We start from the raw sequence: 20,118 nt of genomic DNA, 5'->3' as shown, positions 1-20,118 counted from the left end.
GAATGCCTCCGGCGGTGTACCAGGAAATGCAATGAATCAAGAGTGACATGGATGATAAATTATGCATGGTGGCTTTGCCACAAATACGATGTCAACTACATGATCATGCAAAGCAATATGACAATGATGATGCGTGTCATAATAAATGAAATGGTGGAAAGTTGCATGGCAATATATCTCGGAATGGCTATGGAAATGCCATAATAGGTAGGTATGGTGGCTGTTTTGAGGAAGATATAAGGAGGTTTATGTGTGACAGAGCGTATCATATCATGAGGTTTGGATGCACCGGCGAAGTTTGCACCAACTCTCAAGGTGAGAAAGGGCAATGCACGGTACCGAAGAGGCTAGCAATGATGGAAGGGTGAGAGTGCGTATAATCCATGGACTCAACATTAGTCATAAAGAACTCACATACTTATTGCAAAAGTCTACAAGTCATCAAAAACCAAGCACTATGCACATGCTCCTAGGGGGGTAGATTGGTAGGAAAAGACCTTCGCTCGTCCCCGACCGCCACTCATAAGGAAGACAATCAAAGAACACGTCATGTTTCAAATTTCTTACACAACGGTTACCATACGTCCATGCTACGGGACTTGCAAAATTCAAAACAAGTATTTCCCGAATTCACAACTACTCAACTAGCACAACTCTAATATCACCATCTTTATATCTCAAAACAATTATCAAGCATCCAACTTCTCATAGTATTCAATGCACTTTCTATGATAGTTTTTATTATACCCATCTTGGATGCCTATCATATTAGGACTAATTTCATAACCAAAGCAAATTACCATGCTGTTCTAAAGGACTCTCAAAATAATATAAGTGAAGCATGAGAGATCAATAATTTCTATAAATAAAACCATCACCGTGCTCTAAAAGATATAAGTGAAGCACTAGAGCAAATTTATCTAGCTCAAAAGATATAAGTGAAGCACATAGAGTATTCTATTAAATTCCAATTAATGTGTGTCTCTCCCAAAAGGTGTGTACGGCAAGGATGATTGTGGTAAATGTAGGATCGAAAGTATGTCTAGAGGGGGGGTGATTAGACTACTTGACCAAATAAAAATCTAGCCTTTTCCCAATTTTAATTATTGGCAGATTTTAGCAACTTAGCACAAGTCAAGCAAACAACCTACACATGCAATTCTAAGAGTATAGGAGGGGAATGTAAAACAATTGCATATGAAGGTAAAGGGAGGAGTTTGGAGGGAGCAAACGCAATGTAGACATGGAGATTTTTGGCGTGGTTCCGATAGGTGGTGCTATCATACATCCATGTTGATGGAGACTTCAACCCACGGAGGGTAACGGTTGCGCGAGTCCACGGAGGCCTCCAACCACGAAGGGTCCACGAAGAAGCAACCTTGTCTATCCCACCATGGCCATCGCCCATGAAGGACTTGCCTCACTAGGGTAGATCTTCACGAAGTAGGCGATCTCCTTGCCCGTACAAACTCCTTGGTTCAACTCCAAAATCTTGACGGAGGCTCCCAAGTGACACCTAACCAATCTAGGAGACACCACTCTCCAAAAGGTAATAGATGGTGTGTTGATGATGAACTCCTTGCTCTTGTGCTTCAAATGATAGTCTCCCCAACACTCAACTCTCTATCATAGGATTGGATTTGGTAGAAAGATGATTTGAGTGGAAAGCAACTCGGGGAAGGCTAGATATCAAGATTTATGTGGTTGGCATGGAATATCTTGACCTCAACACAAGTGTAGGTGGTTCTCTGTCAGAAAATGTATGTTGGAAGTGTAGGCATGTTCTGATGGCTCTCTCCACAAATGAAGAGTGGGTGGAGGGGTATATATAGCCTCCACACAAAATCTAACTGTTACACACAAATCACCAAAGTCGGTGAGACCGAATCATACAACTTGGTCAGACCGATTTAGTTCATAATGTGACCGTTAGGGTTTTCGGTGGGAGCGACATGTCAACTCGGTGGGACCGATATCATTAGGGTTAGGGAATAACGTAATCTCGGTCAGACTGATTACACAAACTCGATGAGACCGATTTTGGTAATAGACTAACTAGAGAGTTGGTCAGGCAATCTTGGTGGGACCGATTCGCTCTCTTCGTAGAACCGAAACGTTATGAAAGGGAAACAGAGAGTTTGCATTGCAATCTCGGTGGGACCAATTGCTCATCTCGGTTGGACCGAAACGTTACGAAGGAAAACAGAGAGATTACAATCCCATCTCACTAAGACCGAGATCCCTATCGGTGGGACCGAAAAGACTAGGGTTTGTGGCAGTGGCTATGTCAAGTGAACTCGGTGGCGCCAGATAGATCAAATTGGTGGGGCCGAGTTTGACTTTTGGTTTGGGATATATTTGGATATGAGAAAGTGGTTGACGATTGTGGAGCATATCACTAAGCACTTTGAGCAAGAACCTCATTAAGCAACAACTCATCCCCACTTAATAGTATTGGTTTTCCTATGGACTCAATGTGATCTTGGATCACTAAAAATGAAATGTAGAGTCTTGTGCTTTGAGCTTGAGCCAATTCTTTTGTACTTAGCATTTTGAGTGGTCCACTTTCTAATCCATGGCATGCCAATCATTGAGCTTTTCCTGAAATATTTCAAGTAGCATTAGCTCAATGAGCTATATGTTGTTAGGAATTACCAAAACCACCCAGGGATAGTTGCACTTTCAATCTCCCCCTTTTTGGTAATTGATGACAACATATAGATCAAAGCTTCGACAAATGATTATAAGATTTAAAAACATCGTCGCTTTGAGAAGTATGTGATAAGAAAGAGCTCCCCCTAAATTTGTGCATTATTTAAAATTTGCTTTTGAATGCAAATGCACAATTGATTAGGATCATGGGTTACTCTTCCATGTCACATACATCTTGGTGGAGCGCTCAAAATGATAGAAATTAAAAGCATGCACTCATCACCAAGGAAGTGAATGATCATATATGGAATATAAAGGATAGCATCATTAAACCAAACATTAATGTAGCATATAATCAACCACATGATCATATAAGTATCTCACAAGGACATAAGGTATCTCACACAAGCACACAATAAAAGTAGTTCAACTAAAATAGCACGAGAGATAAAAAGCAAGACACTCTCTCAAAGCCTATGATCTATACATTTTTCTCCCCCTTTGGCAACAAGTTACCAAAAAGTTTGAAAATGCATAGTGCTATACGTCTCTTAGGCTTGGTCTTCGGGAGGAGGTGTGGATAGAACTCCAAGGATGAAGGCTTCCGATGAAGTAGTTGGAGCTGCTGGAGTGGGTGTTGGAGGTGCCACTGGAGCTGTAGCTGCTGGCGCTGACACTGAAGCTCTAGGATCCGAGACTGGCACTGCAGCGGACCTTGGACCTCGTGGCACACGCTTGAAAGCATCAGTGGTTGCTTTTCCTCTCCTCTCCTCTGCTTCCTCATGAAGCTGCTCAACTACAGTCTGAATCTCAGTCACCTTCAGATGAAGATCATAGAATTTTGTTTCCACAATCCTCTCCAGGCTCTCCTGATTCTGATTCAGGGTGGCCAAGCCCTTCTCAATCCTCAGTGTAGCTTGAATCAGATATCCAAGCTGATCTTGCTTGTTGTTCAGGAATACTTGAGATGCCTCTTCAGCAGTTGACATCCTTGCAGCTTTCTCTGCCCTTGCCTTCTCTCTCTTCTCATGTGCTTGCATAGATGATGGATATTCCTCAGTCATCACAATGGTATTGTCTTCAAAATCAGGATATATGGGTAGATGCTCCTTGTCTAGCAAATAAGTTCCGTGTGCCCATCTTAGAGTTGATGAGCTCCCGAATGTGTGGGGCATACCCACAACTTCTCTTCTGGTCAGCAGCAGTCCTCTTGATTGTTCCTACCATTAAGCTCATAAACTTGAACTTCTGAGGGACATCAAACATTTGGAGCAGATTGATAGAATGCCCTCTGATCATCTTGTGATCTCCTGACTTGGGTAGCAGAGTGTGCCTCAAGATCCAGTTGATCGTAATGCACAAATCCAAGCTTGTGAGTTTCCGAAGCCTTGTCGGGGATCTCCTTGTACATGTTTTCCATGGAGTTGTGGTCTTTCTTCTTCTTGGCATATACATCCAAGTCATCTTCTTGGCATATATATCCTCAGTGTAGCTTGAATCAGATATCCAAGCTGATCTTGCTTGTTGTTCAGGAATACTTGAGATGCCTCTTCAGCAGTTGACATCCTTGCAGCTTTCTCTGCCCTTGCCTTCTCTCTCTTCTCATGTGCTTGCATAGATGATGGATATTCCTCAGTCATCACAATGGTATTGTCTTCAAAATCAGGATATATGGGTAGATGCTCCTTGTCTAGCAAATAAGTTCCGTGTGCCCATCTTAGAGTTGATGAGCTCCCGAATGTGTGGGGCATACCCACAACTTCTCTTCTGGTCAGCAGCAGTCCTCTTGATTGTTCCTACCATTAAGCTCATAAACTTGAACTTCTGAGGGACATCAAACATTTGGAGCAGATTGATAGAATGCCCTCTGATCATCTTGTGATCTCCTGACTTGGGTAGCAGAGTGTGCCTCAAGATCCAGTTGATCGTAATGCACAAATCCAAGCTTGTGAGTTTCCGAAGCCTTGTCGGGGATCTCCTTGTACATGTTTTCCATGGAGTTGTGGTCTTTCTTCTTCTTGGCATATACATCCAAGTCATCTTCATGCTCTACATGGGCATTGATGTAACGCCTTGGACACACCCGCCGGTGGTCGTTACTCCTGACGGGATCTAGACTGGCCCCACAGATCAATACTAGTCTTTTCTGTGCACTTTGTCCTCACTCGTGCGCACCCAAGAGCAACTTCCCGGTCGGTCACCCATCCTGACACTACTCCAAGCTGAGCACGCTTAACTTTGGAGTTCTGTCCGAATGGGCTCCCGGAAAAGAAGGAATTCCTTATTGATATGAGTAGTCTATCACCCCTAATAAGCCAGGCCATCACATACACCCCCACTCAGAGGAACCGACGTCCTCGTCGGGCCACAGGAACGTTCCCTCTTGGCACATACGTCTGTGCATCCAGTCCGGTAAATGTACCATGCCGTGTGCCACGACAGGTCACAAACGTCATGAACAACATGATCGCGCACCTGTCCGCAATCATCCGTGTAACCGCGAGGGTCGGCTTTGATACCAACTTGTAATGCCCCGGACACACCCGCCGGTGGTTGTTACTCCTGGCGGGATCTAGACTGGCCCCACAGATCAATACTAGTCTTTTCTGTGCACTTTGTCCTCACTCCTGCGCACTCGGGAGCAACTTCCCGGTCGGTCACCCATCCTGACACTACTCCAAGCTGAGCACGCTTAACTTTGGAGTTCTGTCCGAATGGGCTCCCGGAAAAGAAGGAATTCCTTATTGATATGAGTAGTCTATCACCCCTAATAAGCCAAGCCATCACAATTGATCAGCTTAGCCCATTCATCAACTGTGGACTGGTACCTGGTACCCTCAGACATCCAAACTATCCTCCCATCTGGATAGAAGTGGGCAGTGGAGTAGAACTGCATGATCAACTCATCATTCCACTTGGTGAGATTTTGTCCAACGAATTCATCAACTCCACATGCCTTAAAGCTGTCATACACTCTAGGGAAGTGATCTTCATTTTCCCGGATGAACTCCCAGTTCACCCATTTCATGTCACACACTATGGGCTTCTTGTCAAGCAGAATGGTTTCATAGAAATCTTGTTGTTCCTTTGTATGGAACCTGTAATCCACAACAGTTCTCCTCCTGACAGCATACGGGCCAGACTGTCTCCATAACCTCAATCCTGCATCTTTCCTGATGTGCATGTCCTCAGCGACTGGATGAGCATCATTATGGTCAGGAATTTTGGGCTTCAACTTCCGCAAAACATGGGATTCATCATCCTCTTCTTCAGCTTCAGGCACTGGGGCCTTGTTCTTTTCCTCAGCAGGTATACTCCTGGTGTTTCTCTTGGGCTTTGGAGGTTTCTGAGCTTGAGCTTTGGGAGCAGACTTGGGCTTAGATGTTGTAGCCCCTGATTTAATTGCATCTCCCATGAGCTTCTGAGCCTTAGGAGCTGGTGCAGCATCCTCTTCCTCCTCTTCTTCTTCTTCTTCTGAGTCTCTCATAATGGAGGATCTACCAAGTACTCTGGCAGTGGTCTTCTTGACCCTTTCCTCCCTTTTCTTTCCTTCTCCAACTGCCTCTTCAGTTGGCTTGGAAGTTTCAGCAGTTGAGGCTCTGGCCTTTGACATGGGAATCCTCTTTACAGGAGCCTTTTTGTGCATCCCTGGCTTTGTTGTAGCAGCTGAGCCATACTCTTTCTTCAACACCCTTTTCTTGGAGCTGACTTCTTCTTCAACAGCCACATAATCCTCATCCTCAGAATCTGAGGTCTTCTTCTTCCTTGTTCTGGTGGCTGCCTTGGGCAAGTTGCTTGGTGTGCTCCTGCTGCCCTCATCAGAAGTTCTAGAGGGACTAGTGCCCTCACTCAAATGAACCTACTCCTCAGACTTGTTCTGGCTGTCACTTTGATCAGACATCTTGCAGGCAAACTGTGAGCAGACCATGTGAATAGATTGTAGATGGGGTAGAGTAGATGAGCATCACAAAGTGCAGAATTTTTGCAAAACAGATGACTTAAAAACTTAGTTTTAGTTCTTCACATAAGGCATTTCGGATCTACCGATTTGTAATCTCGGTGATACCGGAGCATCTTTTGGAACCTAAACTAGTGAACTCGGTCAGACCGAGTCATAGTTCGGTGGCACCAAGACTGCTAGGGTTTCACGTAGAATCGAACTCGGTCACACCGATTTGAAATTTTCGGTCAGACCGAAAACGCATGTGCAATGGCCTAAGCCAAATTGGTGAGACCGATTTCTACAACTCGGTCGGTCCGAGATGAGTTCGGCGGAGACCTAACCCTAAATTTTCAAATCAAATCTAATCTACGGGACGCTTTCGCTGGACAGGATAATTTCATACGTGGCAAGAATCATGGCAAAGCAATGTGCTACGAATCGGAGTTAAGGAATAGCACAAAGATCAAGTTCATACCCTACTTCGGTGGTGAACTTGCTACAACGGCAATGGTGGGGAATATTGCCGTTGATGGCGGCGTTGACCAGCGGCGGGAGGTCGCTGGCGGCGAGAGGACGATCCGGAGACCCGAGGAGGCAGAGCAGGTCACGCGCGGGTGAAAGTTTTGGAAATTTTTCCAAATTTGACCCGTGAGTATATATAACCTGACCCTGTCGGTGTGACCGAGTGGAACAACTTGGTGGCACCGAGATGCAAAACTATGAGCAGTTACTGCAACTCAGTGTGGCCGAAAAGTTCTAATCGGTTGCACCGAGATTGAAAACCTAGATCAACTTAGTGATCTTGGTGTACCGAAATGGATGACTCGGTCATACCGAAATGCACAAAGAGGTTTTGGAAGCTTAACTCTATGATGAATCGGGGACTCCGAGTGCTCCTCACACAGAGTGGTTCGAATCTGACTTGATCAAAGTTTGTGATGTAGCATGAATAGAGTTTGAGACGGGGAAAGCATAGATAGCTAGATGGAGTTCTTAGGCATTCTTGTCCATCCATTTGGCAAAAGATAAAAAGCCAAACAATCAAAGCAACAAATGGATGTCCTTGAATGAGTAAAATATGCAACCAACATGCTCACACAATAAGATGACAAATGAAATATGTGACAAAGCATGCACAAACACTCTAGCATCTATTAAGCAATTTGGCGATGACTAGGTCATCTATATATGAGTATATTGAATTAGGATTCAAATGAGAACATTTGATCGTAGGTCATACTCATCGTTTAAGCACAAGTGGGATTGCCACTTTTACATAAAGCATTGTTGTGTTCACACCATTAGAGTTGCTTTAGCTCAATTGATTAGAGTAAAGTTCCCCCTATATGTGATACCCCCCTAAGAGGGATGAACTGACCCTGGGTTTTGTCGATAATGACTTCATGTAGGTGTTGAAGATGTAGATGCTCAATGTTTATGTATATCCTTTGGAGTAATCCTTTGTACTGAGTTGCACTTTCAATACCTACACGGGTTAATCCCACAAGGAACAAACAAGGATATCCATAGACATAGAGTGATATTCACATGAGATGATGTCCATGAATGCATTAGGTTACCTTGTCCCTTGTCTTACCAACAAGAGGGTTTGTGACTCCTTGAACTAGTGCAAGATATGAAAGTTGTTTGCACTTGTTTTCGCCAAAATCATATGAGTGAAGTGTGTTGGTGGAGTCACCCTCAAGAACTCTCTAGTTCTTATTCTTCTGGATCCACACCATCTTGATGGGAATCCTTGGAGTTGTAGTCGTACTTGATGAAGTAGAACTTGATGTAGTCTTGGGAACCCACTTGACCAAGGCTTTGGGAGCTTCTTCAAATGCATCAATCTCCTCTTGAAGCTTGTCCTTGCCTTTTAGCTTGTGGTCTTGTGGTGGAAGATCATCTTGAGCTTGTGTTCCTTGGAAAGAAGTAGGATCATACTTCTCTTGTTGAGGAACAAACTTCGTCTTGGGGTATTGATCTTCTTCCCACTCAACTCCATTGGCATTGAACTTTCGTTCAAAGCCAACACCTTGATTCTTCCGGTCTCTTCCTTGCTTGCGTGCAATTTCCTCAAATTGCTTACTTCTGGCAAGGCTCTTGTAAACACCTTTCTCTATAATTCCCTTCAATAAGCTATTTTCTTGCTCAAGTGTAACTTGGCTAAGAGAATCATTATTGGAATCAAGAGAACTACTAGAAGCAACATCATTGAGTTTAGCATGATTATTGTTACTACTAGAAGAAGAATCTTTCTTACTCTTGTTGCTAGATTTAACTTGTGGCATGTAAGTAGACAAAAGTAAATGCTTGACAATGTAAGAAGAACTTTTCTTGCGAAGATCATCATTGACCGCCTTTAAGAACTCATGCTCTTGCTCAAGGTTGAGCTTTTCAAAGCGTAGCTTCTCATGAGTCTTTAAAAGCTCTTGATGATTTTCCAATGTAGTTTCATGAGATAACTTAAGAGTGTTTAGCTCTTTAGCTAGACGCTCAATCTCCTTCTTATCATCGTCATTCATTTTGTCTTGATTAGCATGATTAATAGCAAGTTCATCATAGTTTTCATCACTAGAATTGTCAACAAGTAAATCATCATCACCTAGCAAGTCATCTTCATCACTATTGAAATCAACATACTCGTGGTGTGATACCTTTGGGCCTTTAGCCATGAAGCATCTTCCACTTCCTTCATTTGGTAACTCAAATATGTCGTAGGAGTTGGTTGACACAAGTGCTAGACCGGCAACACCTTCATCTTGAGTATATTAGGAGTCGGAGTGATAACTTCTCTCGGAGTGATCGTCGGTGTCAGAGCCGGATACCCATTCACCAATGTGAGCTTGATGTCTTCATTTTGTGTAGCCCCTTGATGATTTGTCATTCCTTTCAGAATCCTTGCTTCTGCGTGATGTTCTTGGTTCATAACGGTCATCTCCACTCCTTCTCTCTCTTGGTGGTGATTCTTCTCTTCTACTCCTTCTTTTGGGAGAACCTTCTCTTCTTTTGTAGCGATTCGTACACTCATTGGAGTAGTGTCTGGGTCTTCTACAATTGTAGCAATTACGTTCACGACTTGAAGATCTTTTGTCATTGTAGGACCTTGACTTGGAACTTCTTTCCTTGCTTCTACTCTTGTAGAACTTGTTGAAGTTCTTCACCATTAGGCTCAATTCTTCATTGAAGTTCTATTTCTCACTTGATGATGTGGGAGCATCACATGAGGCTTTGTAAGCACCACTTGAGTTGTTGTGAAGCACTTCCTTATCCTTGAGTGACATCTCATGAGCAACAATCCTTCCAATGACTTCCGTTGGCTTGAGATCTTTGTAATTGGGCATCATTTGGATTGCTGTGCACACAGTATCATATTTTCCATCCAAGGCTCTTAGTATCTTCTTGATGATGAATCTATCGGTCATCTCTTCACTTCCTAAGCCGGCAATCTCATTTGTGATGAGAGCAAGCCTAGAGTACATTTCAGCGACACCTTCACCATCCTTTATTTTGAACTTGTCAAGTTGACTTTGAAGCACATCCAATTTGGATTCCTTGACGGAGTCGGTACCTTCGTGCATATCAATCAAAGTATCCCAAATTTCCTTTGCATTCTCAAAACGGCTGATTTTGTTGAATTCTTCGGGGCACAATCCGTTGAAGAGAATATCACAAGCTTGAGCATTCTATTGCAGCATCTTCAACTCTTCCGCGCTAGCCTCACGGTTCGGTTCCCTCCCATCAAAGAATTCACCTTGCAAGCCAATACACACAATAGCCAAAACGGCGGGGTTATGTCCAAGAATATGCATTTTCATCTTATGCTTCCAACTAGCAAAATTAGTACCATCAAAATAAGGACCTCTACGGTGCTAATTTCCCTCACTAGACGCCATACTCTCCTAGGTTGTGAAACCAAGACTATGATCACCAAAGCTATGGAAATCAAGGAAAATGGAGACCAAAGCTCTGATACCACTTGTAGGATCGAAAGTATGTCCAGAGGGGGGGTGATTAGACTACTTGACCAAATAAAAATCTAGCCTTTTCCCAATTTTAATTCTTGGCAGATTTTAGCAACTTAGCACAAGTCAAGCAAACAACCTACACATGCAATTCTAAGAGTATAGCAGCGGAATGTAAAACAATTGCATATGAAGGTAAAGGGAGGAGTTTGGAGGGAGCAAACGCAATGTAGACACGGAGATTTTTGGCGTGGTTCCGATAGGTGGTGCTATCGTACATCCACGTTGATGGAGACTTCAACGCACGAAGGGTAACGGTTGCGCGAGTCCACGGAGGGCTCCACCCATGAAGGGTCCATGAAGAAGCAACCTTGTCTATCCCACCATGGCCATCGCCCACGAAGGACTTGCCTCACTAGGGTAGATCTTCATGAAGTAGGCGATCTCCTTGCCTATACAAACTCCTTGGTTCAACTCCACAATCTTGACGGTGGCTCCCAAGTGATACCTAACCAATCTAGGAGACACCACCCTCCAAAAGGTAATAGGTGGTGTGTTGATGATGAACTCCTTGCTCTTGTGCTTCAAATGATAGTATCCCCAACACTCAACTCTCTCTCATAGGATTGGATTTGGTAGAAAGATGATTTGAGTGGAAAGCAACTTGGGGAAGGCTAGAGATCAAGATTTATGTGGTTGGCATGGAATATCTTGACCTCAACACAAGTGTAGGTGGTTCTCTATCAGAAAATGTATGTTGGAAGTGTAGGCATGTTCTGATGGCTCTCTCCACGAATGAAGAGTGGGTGGAGGGGTATATATAGCCTCCACACAAAATCTAACCGTTACACACAAATCACCAAACTCGGTGAGACCGAATCATACAACTCGGTCAGACTGATTTAGTTCATAATGTGACCGTTAGGGTTTTCGGTGGGAGCGACATGTCAACTCGGTGGGACCGATATCATTAGGGTTAGGGCATAACGTAATCTCGGTCAGACTGATTACACAAACTCGGTGAGACCGATTTTGGTAATAGACTAACCAGAGAGTTGGTCAGGCAATCTCGGTGGGACTGATTCGCTCTCTCCGTAGAACCAAAACGTTAAAAAAGGGAAACAGAGAGTTTGCATTGCAATCTCGATGGGACCAAACGCTCATCTCGGTTGGACCGAAACGTTATGAAGGAAAACAGAGAGATTACATTCCCATCTCGGTGAGACCGAGATCCCTATCAGTGGGACCGAAAAGACTAGGGTTTGTGGTAGTGGCTATGCCAAGTAAACTCGGTGGCGCCGGATAGATCAAATCAGTGGGGCCGAGTTTGACTTTTGGTTTGGGATATATTTGGATATGATAAAGTGGTTGAGGCTTGTGGAGCATATCACTAAGCACTTTGAGCAAGAACCTCATTAAGCAACACCTCATCCCCTCTTAATAGTATTGGCTTTTCCTATGGACTCAATGTGATCTTGGATCACTAAAAATGAAATGTAGAGTCTTGTGCTTTGATCTTGAGCCAATTCTTTTGTCCTTAGCATTTTGAGGGGTCCACTTTCTAATCCATGCTATGCCAATCATTGAGCTTTTCCTAAAATATTTATCTTCAAGTAGCATTAGCTCAATGAGCTATATGTTGTTAGGAATTACCAAAACCACCTGGTGATATTTGCACTTTCAGTAAACTAAAAAGCAAAGACTCAAATCATACAAGACGCTCCAAGCAAAACACATATCATGTGATGAATAAAAATATAGCCTCAAGTAAAGTTACCGATAGAAGAAGAAAAAAGAGGGGATGCCTTCCGGGGCATCCCCAAGCTTAGGCTTTTGGTTGTCCTTGAATTTTACCTTGGTATGCCTTGGGCATCCCCAAGCTTAGGCTCTTGCCACTCCTTATTCCATAATCCATAAAATCTTTACCCAAAACTTGAAAACTTCACAACACAAAACTTAAACAGAAAATCTCATGAGCTCCGTTAGTACAAGAAAACAAACCACCACTTAAGGTACTGTAATGAACTCATTCTTTATTTGTATTGGTGTTAAACCTACTGTATTCCAACTTCTGTATGGTCCATAACCTCCGATACTAGCCATAGATTCATCAAAATAAGCAAACAACACACGAAAAACAGAATCTGTCAAAAACAGAATAGTCTGTAGTAATATGTAGGTTTAGAATACTTATGTAACCCCAAAAATTCTAAAATAAATTTCTGGACGTGAGGAATTTATCTATTAATCATGTGCAAAAATAATCAACTTAATCGCACTCTCCAGTAAAAGATGGCAGCAAATATCGTGAGCACTAACGTTTCTGTTTTTTACAGCAAGATTACTTAAACTTCCCCAAGTCTTCCCAAAGGTTCTACTTGGCACAAACACTAATTAAAATCATAAAACCACATCTAAACATATGCTATATGAATTATTTATTACTAAACATAACCAAAAAGCAAGAAACTAAAATAAAATTGGATTGCCTCCCAACAAGCGCTATCGTTTAACGCCCCTAGCTAGGCATTGATAATTTAAATGATGCTGACATGAAAGACAAGAATTGAAGCACAAAAGAGAGAATCATAAAACACGTGAGAGATACATCTAAATATAACATACTTCCTATGCATAGGCATCTTATAGGCAAACAAATTATCATAGCAAGCAAAAACTAGAATATGCAAGGAAGCAGAAAGAAACAATAGCAATCTCAACATAACGAGAGGTAATTTAGGAACATGAAAATTTCTACAATCATATTTTCCTCTCTAGTAATAATTACATGTGGGATCATAAGCAAATTCAACAAAATAGCTATCACAACAATATTTTCAACATGATCCACATGCATGCAAAGTTGTCACTCTTCCAAAATAGTGGGATTAACATTAACTAAAGTCATGACCTCTCCAAACCCACTTTTATCAAAAATTTCATAAGATTGAACATTCTCCAAATATATGGGATCTAAAGTTGACACTCTTCCAAACCAAATAATATGGCAAACACTATTATCAATCTCATATTCATCATGGGGATTAAATAAATTTTCAAGATCAAAAGAAGAATCACCCCAATCATGATCATTGCAACAAGTAGTAGAGATAGCAAAACTAGCATCCCCAAGCTTAGGGTTTTGCATATTATTAGCACAATTGACATCAATAGAATTTATAGTAAAATCATTGCAATATTGCTTTTGATTCAAGGAACTATCAAGTATGTGTGCAATAGCTATAATCTCGTGTTTGACATAAGGAACTATAGCAAATTCATCTCCATAAATATTGGCATCATGGCTATAAGAATGTAACGCCCTCGATGCGGCTATATCTCCCACGTGTCAAAGCACGACTTAGAGGCATAACCGCATTGAAAGAAATGTCGCAAGTGAGGTAATCTTCACAACAACCCATGTAAATAAATAAAGGGGAAAGGTGCATAGTTGGCTTACGATCGCCACTTCACACAATTACAAGAATAAAGCATTACATCATCCAGATACACACAAGGTCCGACTACGGAACCGAAAATGAAGAAGACTACCACAAATGCTACACAGATCCCCGATCGACCCCAACTGGGCTCCACTACTGATCAACTGGAAACGGAAACGACATAACGGACACGATCTTCAATGAGCTCCTCCGATGAGCTTGGTTGCGTCACCTGCTCGATAACATCGGCACCTGCAAACTGGTTTTGGAAGTATTTGTGAGTCACAGGGACTCAGCAATCTCGCACCCTCGCGATCAAGACTATTTAAGCTTATGGGTAAGGTAAAAGGTATGAGGTGGGGCTGCAGCAAGCGACTAGCATATATGGTGGCTAACATACGCAAATGAGAGCGAGAAGAGAAGGCAAAGCACGATCGGTAAAACTATGATCAAGAAGTGATCCTAGAACTACCTACGTCAAGCATAATTCCAACACCGTGTTCACTTCCCGGACCCTGCCGAGAAGAGACCATCACGGCTACACACGCGGTTGATGCATTTTAATTAAGATAAGTTTCAGGTTTTCTACAACCGGACATTAACAAATTCCCATCTGCCCATAACCGCAGGCACGGCTTTCGAAAATTCAAATCCCTGCAGGGGAGTCCCAACTTAGCCCATCACAAGCTCTCACGGTCAACGAAGGATATTCCTTCTCCCAAGACAATCCGATCAGACTCGGAATCCCGGTTACAAGACATCCTTGACAATGGTAAAACAAGTCCAGCAACACCACCCGAATGTGCCGACAAATCCCGATAGGAGCTGCACATATCTCGTTCTCAGGGCACACTCATATGAGATATCCTATGAGTAAAACCAACCCTCAAGTTGCCCCGAGGTGGCCCCACAGTCTACTCGGTTGGACCAACACTCAGAGGAGCACTGGCCCAGGGGGGTTTAATAAAGATGACCCTTGAGTCCGTGGAACCCAAGGGAAAAAGAGGCTAGGTGGCGAATGGTAAAACCAATGTCGGGCATTGCTGGAGGAGTTTTATTCAAGGCGAACTGTCAAGGGGTTCCCATTATAATCCAACCGTATAAGGAACGCAAAATCCGGGAACATAACACCGATATGACGGAAACTAGGGCGGCAAGAGTGGAACAAAACACCAGGCATAAGGCCGAGCCTTCCACCCTTTACCAAGTATATAGATGCATTAATTAAATAAGAGATATTGTGATATCCCAACAAATATCCATGTTCCAACATGGAACAAACTTCAATCCTCACCTGCAACTAACAACGCTATAAGAGGGGCTGAGCAAAGCGGTAACATAGCCAAACAACGGTTTGCTAGGACAAAGTGGGTTAGAGGCTTGGCTTAACAATATGGGAGGCATGATGAGCAAGTGGTAGGTATCGCAGCATAGGCAAAGCAAAAGAGCGAGCAACTAGCAAGCAAAGATTGAAGTGATTTCGAGGGTATGGTCATCTTGCCTGAAATCCCGCAAGGAAGAAGAATGAGTCCATGAAGAAGACAAATGGACGTAGTCGAATGGGTCCTCACAAACGCAACGTTATCGGAACCAATCCGAAGAAGCAACACCGGAAAGAAGCACACAACATAGTAAACAACCAACACATGAACATGACATGATATGTGGGATGCGGTATGTGATGCATATGCATGATTTGGAAAGGAATAATTGAACCTGGCCTCAACTTGGAAAACCAAGAGTGCCACTAGAAAGAGGAGTTGATTTCAGTCGACATCGATATAAAGATCACCGGAATCGGATGCACGGTTTTGAAATGACAAGCAAAACAAATATGGCACCGGTCTGCGATAATCAGTAAGTAGCCTCCTAAATGCATCAAGATAAATAAGCTACTACACTCAAACATGGCAACAAAGTACATGGCAGGGATCCACTTGTAATGCTTGACAAAAGATGAACACTGAGCTACAGCTAATTCACTCAATAACAGATTCAAACAAGCATGGCAAAAGAGCAAAAGATAACAGGTTTCAGACTTAGTGAAATTAACAGCATGTTAGGAATTTATCATCAGGAAGCAATCTTTAGAGCATGAAAACTACATGCTACAGGAAAATATCATGGCAAAGCAAGGCATGGAATGAAGATACTCTTAGAATATAACAAAAGTCCCTTAGCGACCATGAGCCAAAAGGGATCAGAAAATACAATTGCAAGCATGTGAACATAGCAAAAACATAAACAGATTCTGACTTAGTGAAAAACTGGAGCATGGGAAAGCAGTTATCAAGTAGGCATGTTTACGAGCTCGATGCACTCACTACGAGGCATTGCATGACAAACTAAGCATACACCCAGCAAATAGACATGGCATAGAAGCTAGACATGGCAAGAACAACAACATAGCATGCACAGATCAACAACAACAAGCTCGGCAAAATTGTTAAACATGTTAACAATCTGCCAGGAACATTTTATAGCAAAAGAGCTCGATTGACTCAAGTTAGGTTGCTCCATAATTGCAAACAAAGACATGTATGGATAGAGCACAACATTATCTACAAAACATCCTTACTGATCATGCCCAAAACATGCACGGATCACTAGGAAACAACATGAACATATGGCATAAAAATTACAGCAGGACAAGGACATAGTGAAATTCTAAGTCCCTGAAATCAGCATCATTGAGTAAGCTACTTTACATGCTTGCGCTAGTCACCACAAAGATCACAAAAATACATGGCATACACCCCTGTAAGGATGTCATGGCATTCTTCAAAACACATGTAGAGCTCAGGATCATAGCATGCACACATTAATCCTGGCAAAAATGACAAAAGGCCATTTGCTGAAACAGATCTGACATATTCCTCACATAGCCCTCTTCCAACAGCATTTCGGGCATCAAGATGAGCTCAAATGAAAATGATGCAATGAGATGAAATGATGTACTCGTCGAGACGAACATTTTGATATGCTACACGGACGAATCAGAGGCACGGTGACAGAGTTATGATGCGATGAAAATGCCAAAAAATACTGGGGGAAAAGGACTTAGAGATATTTTACCCACCCAGATCTAGGGTTCTTGGCACGGATCTCGAGGTTGGCCGGATCCCTCGCCAGAGTTGGGCCGGAGACAGAGAAGAAGACGCCCGGGGAGGTGCGGGGTGCGGGATCCGGTGGAGGAGGTCGGCTAGAGGCCCTGGCAGGTGCGGCGGCAAGCTCCCGGGCACCGGGTAGGAGCGGCGGGCGCGCTCGCCGGCCGGTGCGGTCTGCCGGCATCGAGGGACGGCGAGCCCGAGCCGGATCAGATCCTGGCGCGGGGAGGCGCGGTGGTGGCGGCGGAGCTCCTACGGCGGCGACGTGGTGGCAGGGAGCACCGGCGATGCGGCCGGCGAAGTCCGGCGAAATCCCCAGCGAGCAGGCGCGGGCGACGGCGCGCTGAGGCACGGACCGAACGGGCGGACGGTGGCGGCGGCGCGGGCTCGCGCGGGCCCGATCCGGGTCATGCAGGCCGCGCGGTGGAGGAGATGGAGGCGGTGACAAGTGGCGCGCCGCAGTTGGGCAAGGCAGCCGCGAGGCTGACATGGCACGATGTGATTCGCCGGAGTGAGGTGGCGGCTGGACATGTCTGGCGCGGTTGGACATGTCCGGCGGCGCGAGGAGGAAGACGCTAGGGTTTCGTCCGCGAATTTTTGACGGGGTGCACATATTTATAGGTAGAGGGAGCTAGGAGTGTCCAAATGAAGTGCGGTTTGCGGCCACGCAATCGTGATCGAATGCTCTAGATGATGGAAGGGGTTTAGGTGGGTTTTGGGTCACTTTGAAAGGGGTGTTGGTCTGCAACACACACAAGGCCTTTTCGGTCCCTCGGTTAACCGTTGGAGTATCAAACGAAGTCCAAATGGCACGAAACTTGACAGGCGGTCTACCGGTAGTGAACCAAGGCCGCATGACAAGTCTCGGTCCAATCCGAAAATGTTTAACACCCGCACACGAAAAGAGGTAGAAAGGGACACCGGGTGACATAGGAGCGCCGGATTGCAAAACGGACAACAGGAAAAATGCTCGGATGCATGAGACGAACATGTATGCAAATGAAATGCACATGATGACATGATATGGAATGCATGACACGTAAGCAATGACAAGGCAACAACAGCGAATAACTGGAAGACACCTGGCACATCGGTCTCGGGGTGTTACAACACTCCACCACTACGAGAGGATCTCGTCCCGAGATCTAGAATGGCACCGGAGGGAAAACGAAAGAGAAAGAGAAGATGTAAATCTAAGTTTCTCCTTTGACAAACGAGTGAAACCAAAGATCCTTTAGATGTTTGAACAAGTTGAACGGAAGAAAACAACGAAGATGTAGAAAGTTGAAAGCACTCCAGTAGGGAAGGGGAGCAAGGAAAAACAAATTCGGATAGCACTCCGGTTGAAACAGAAGGCAACAACTTGACAAAATGAAAAGAACTTGAGCAAAAGGGCACCACACTCCGGTTAAATGGATAAGCAAAAGAAAGAAACATGATCTTGACAAAACAAGCTGATGGGTCAAAGAGAGCAACATCACAATGCCTCCGGAAGAAATGAAAGAATGGAAATGGAATGAACAGAGGGAAAGCAAGATCTTGGGAGAGCATGCTAACAACAAATGCTAGAATTGAGTAGTTGGATTAACAACAACGAAAAGGATAAGTTTGTAGTGGGCTTATGGAAAACATCTCAAAACTAAGGTGAAATTCTGCCACTTACGAAAAACAATAGATTGGATTGATAAGAACAAAGAGACAAGAAACTATTTCACCGGGAGGAAAGATGAAGAACTTGGGTCGTCTATGAGCACCATAAATAGCAACAATCCTTAGGGAAGGCTTTAGGTGAACTATAACCCAAGATAACTCCAATGACGAGATTGATGGGTTTAAAATATCTCATTCTTGAAAACATGTGAATCATGGAACAGGAGCTCAAATTATCAAGAATGACATAATACCACCTCCAATGATACGGTAGAAAGAATTGCACTCTGGATTGCAAGATGAAGAAAGCTTGACATTCTCTGAAAAGAATCTCGATGAACACTTCGAGAAGGAATTAAATCCTTGATGAACCACCATGTCGAGCCTTCGTGAGAACTCCGGTAATAAATGAATGATCAAACGAAATGAAGGATGAAAAGAATAAGGTTGAAGCCTTGCAATGATTTAGATGAATCTCCATGGTGATGTAATTGTGAGAGCTTGGAACTCTTGGAAAAGGAAAAAGATAAGGCATCTCTAGCCAATAATGTGATATGATGAACCTCCGGAATAAGGAATTAATCACTTGGATGAAACAAGAATAAGAATTACATTATGCTTATCCTTCACCAATTAAATTGATGACAAGCAACGGATTTGACATACTACTTATTCTCGTAGAAAGGATTAAGAAAGATATAGCGCAAACTTGGAAAAGTCTTCCACGAACCACCGCTAGGATTGACACAACGAATAAATTGATATGACAAACGAAGGAAGAGGAACTCTTAAACAACCACCGTAAGAATTGGAAATGAACGAAGTAAAGATAAAGAAACATCGGGAAGTATTGGAAAACGAATGAAGATACTTGAGAGAATTTAGATGCAAGTGAACGAATAAATCACGAACTGGTAAGATAATATTTGAATGATGCACCGGTAAGATTTGGAGAACGAGAGATGAAAACTGAATATGAATAATCCCGAAATGATGGCCTCCGGAGAATCAAACTGAAAAGACTCTTGAAAAGCTCCGGATGGGTGAAAAGAATTCTCACAATCGAAATAATTATGAGAGGAAGGCAACAAGCTAGCACCATGAATCTTGAAGAGAATGGAGCAAGATTAAAGATAAAACTCTTCTTCGGCCTTCAAAATGTGAGAATGACGATGAGAAACACCACCAAATTGTTGAGATGCTCCGGGATGAAAAATGGAAAAGGTTGAGCCAACAATGAAAAGAATTTGAAAGATCTTGGAGAAAGACATTTGACTGATGACAATTCATTCTTACGTCAAACTTCGAAAATAATTTTTTGAGGATAGCTCCGGGAGAATTAGAAGAGTTAGGTAAGA

The sequence above is a fragment of the Triticum dicoccoides genome, chromosome 6A (genome assembly GCF_002162155.2).
Source record: "Triticum dicoccoides isolate Atlit2015 ecotype Zavitan chromosome 6A, WEW_v2.0, whole genome shotgun sequence".
NCBI lineage: Eukaryota > Viridiplantae > Streptophyta > Magnoliopsida > Poales > Poaceae > Triticum > Triticum dicoccoides.
Note: the sequence above shows the minus strand (reverse complement) of the source record.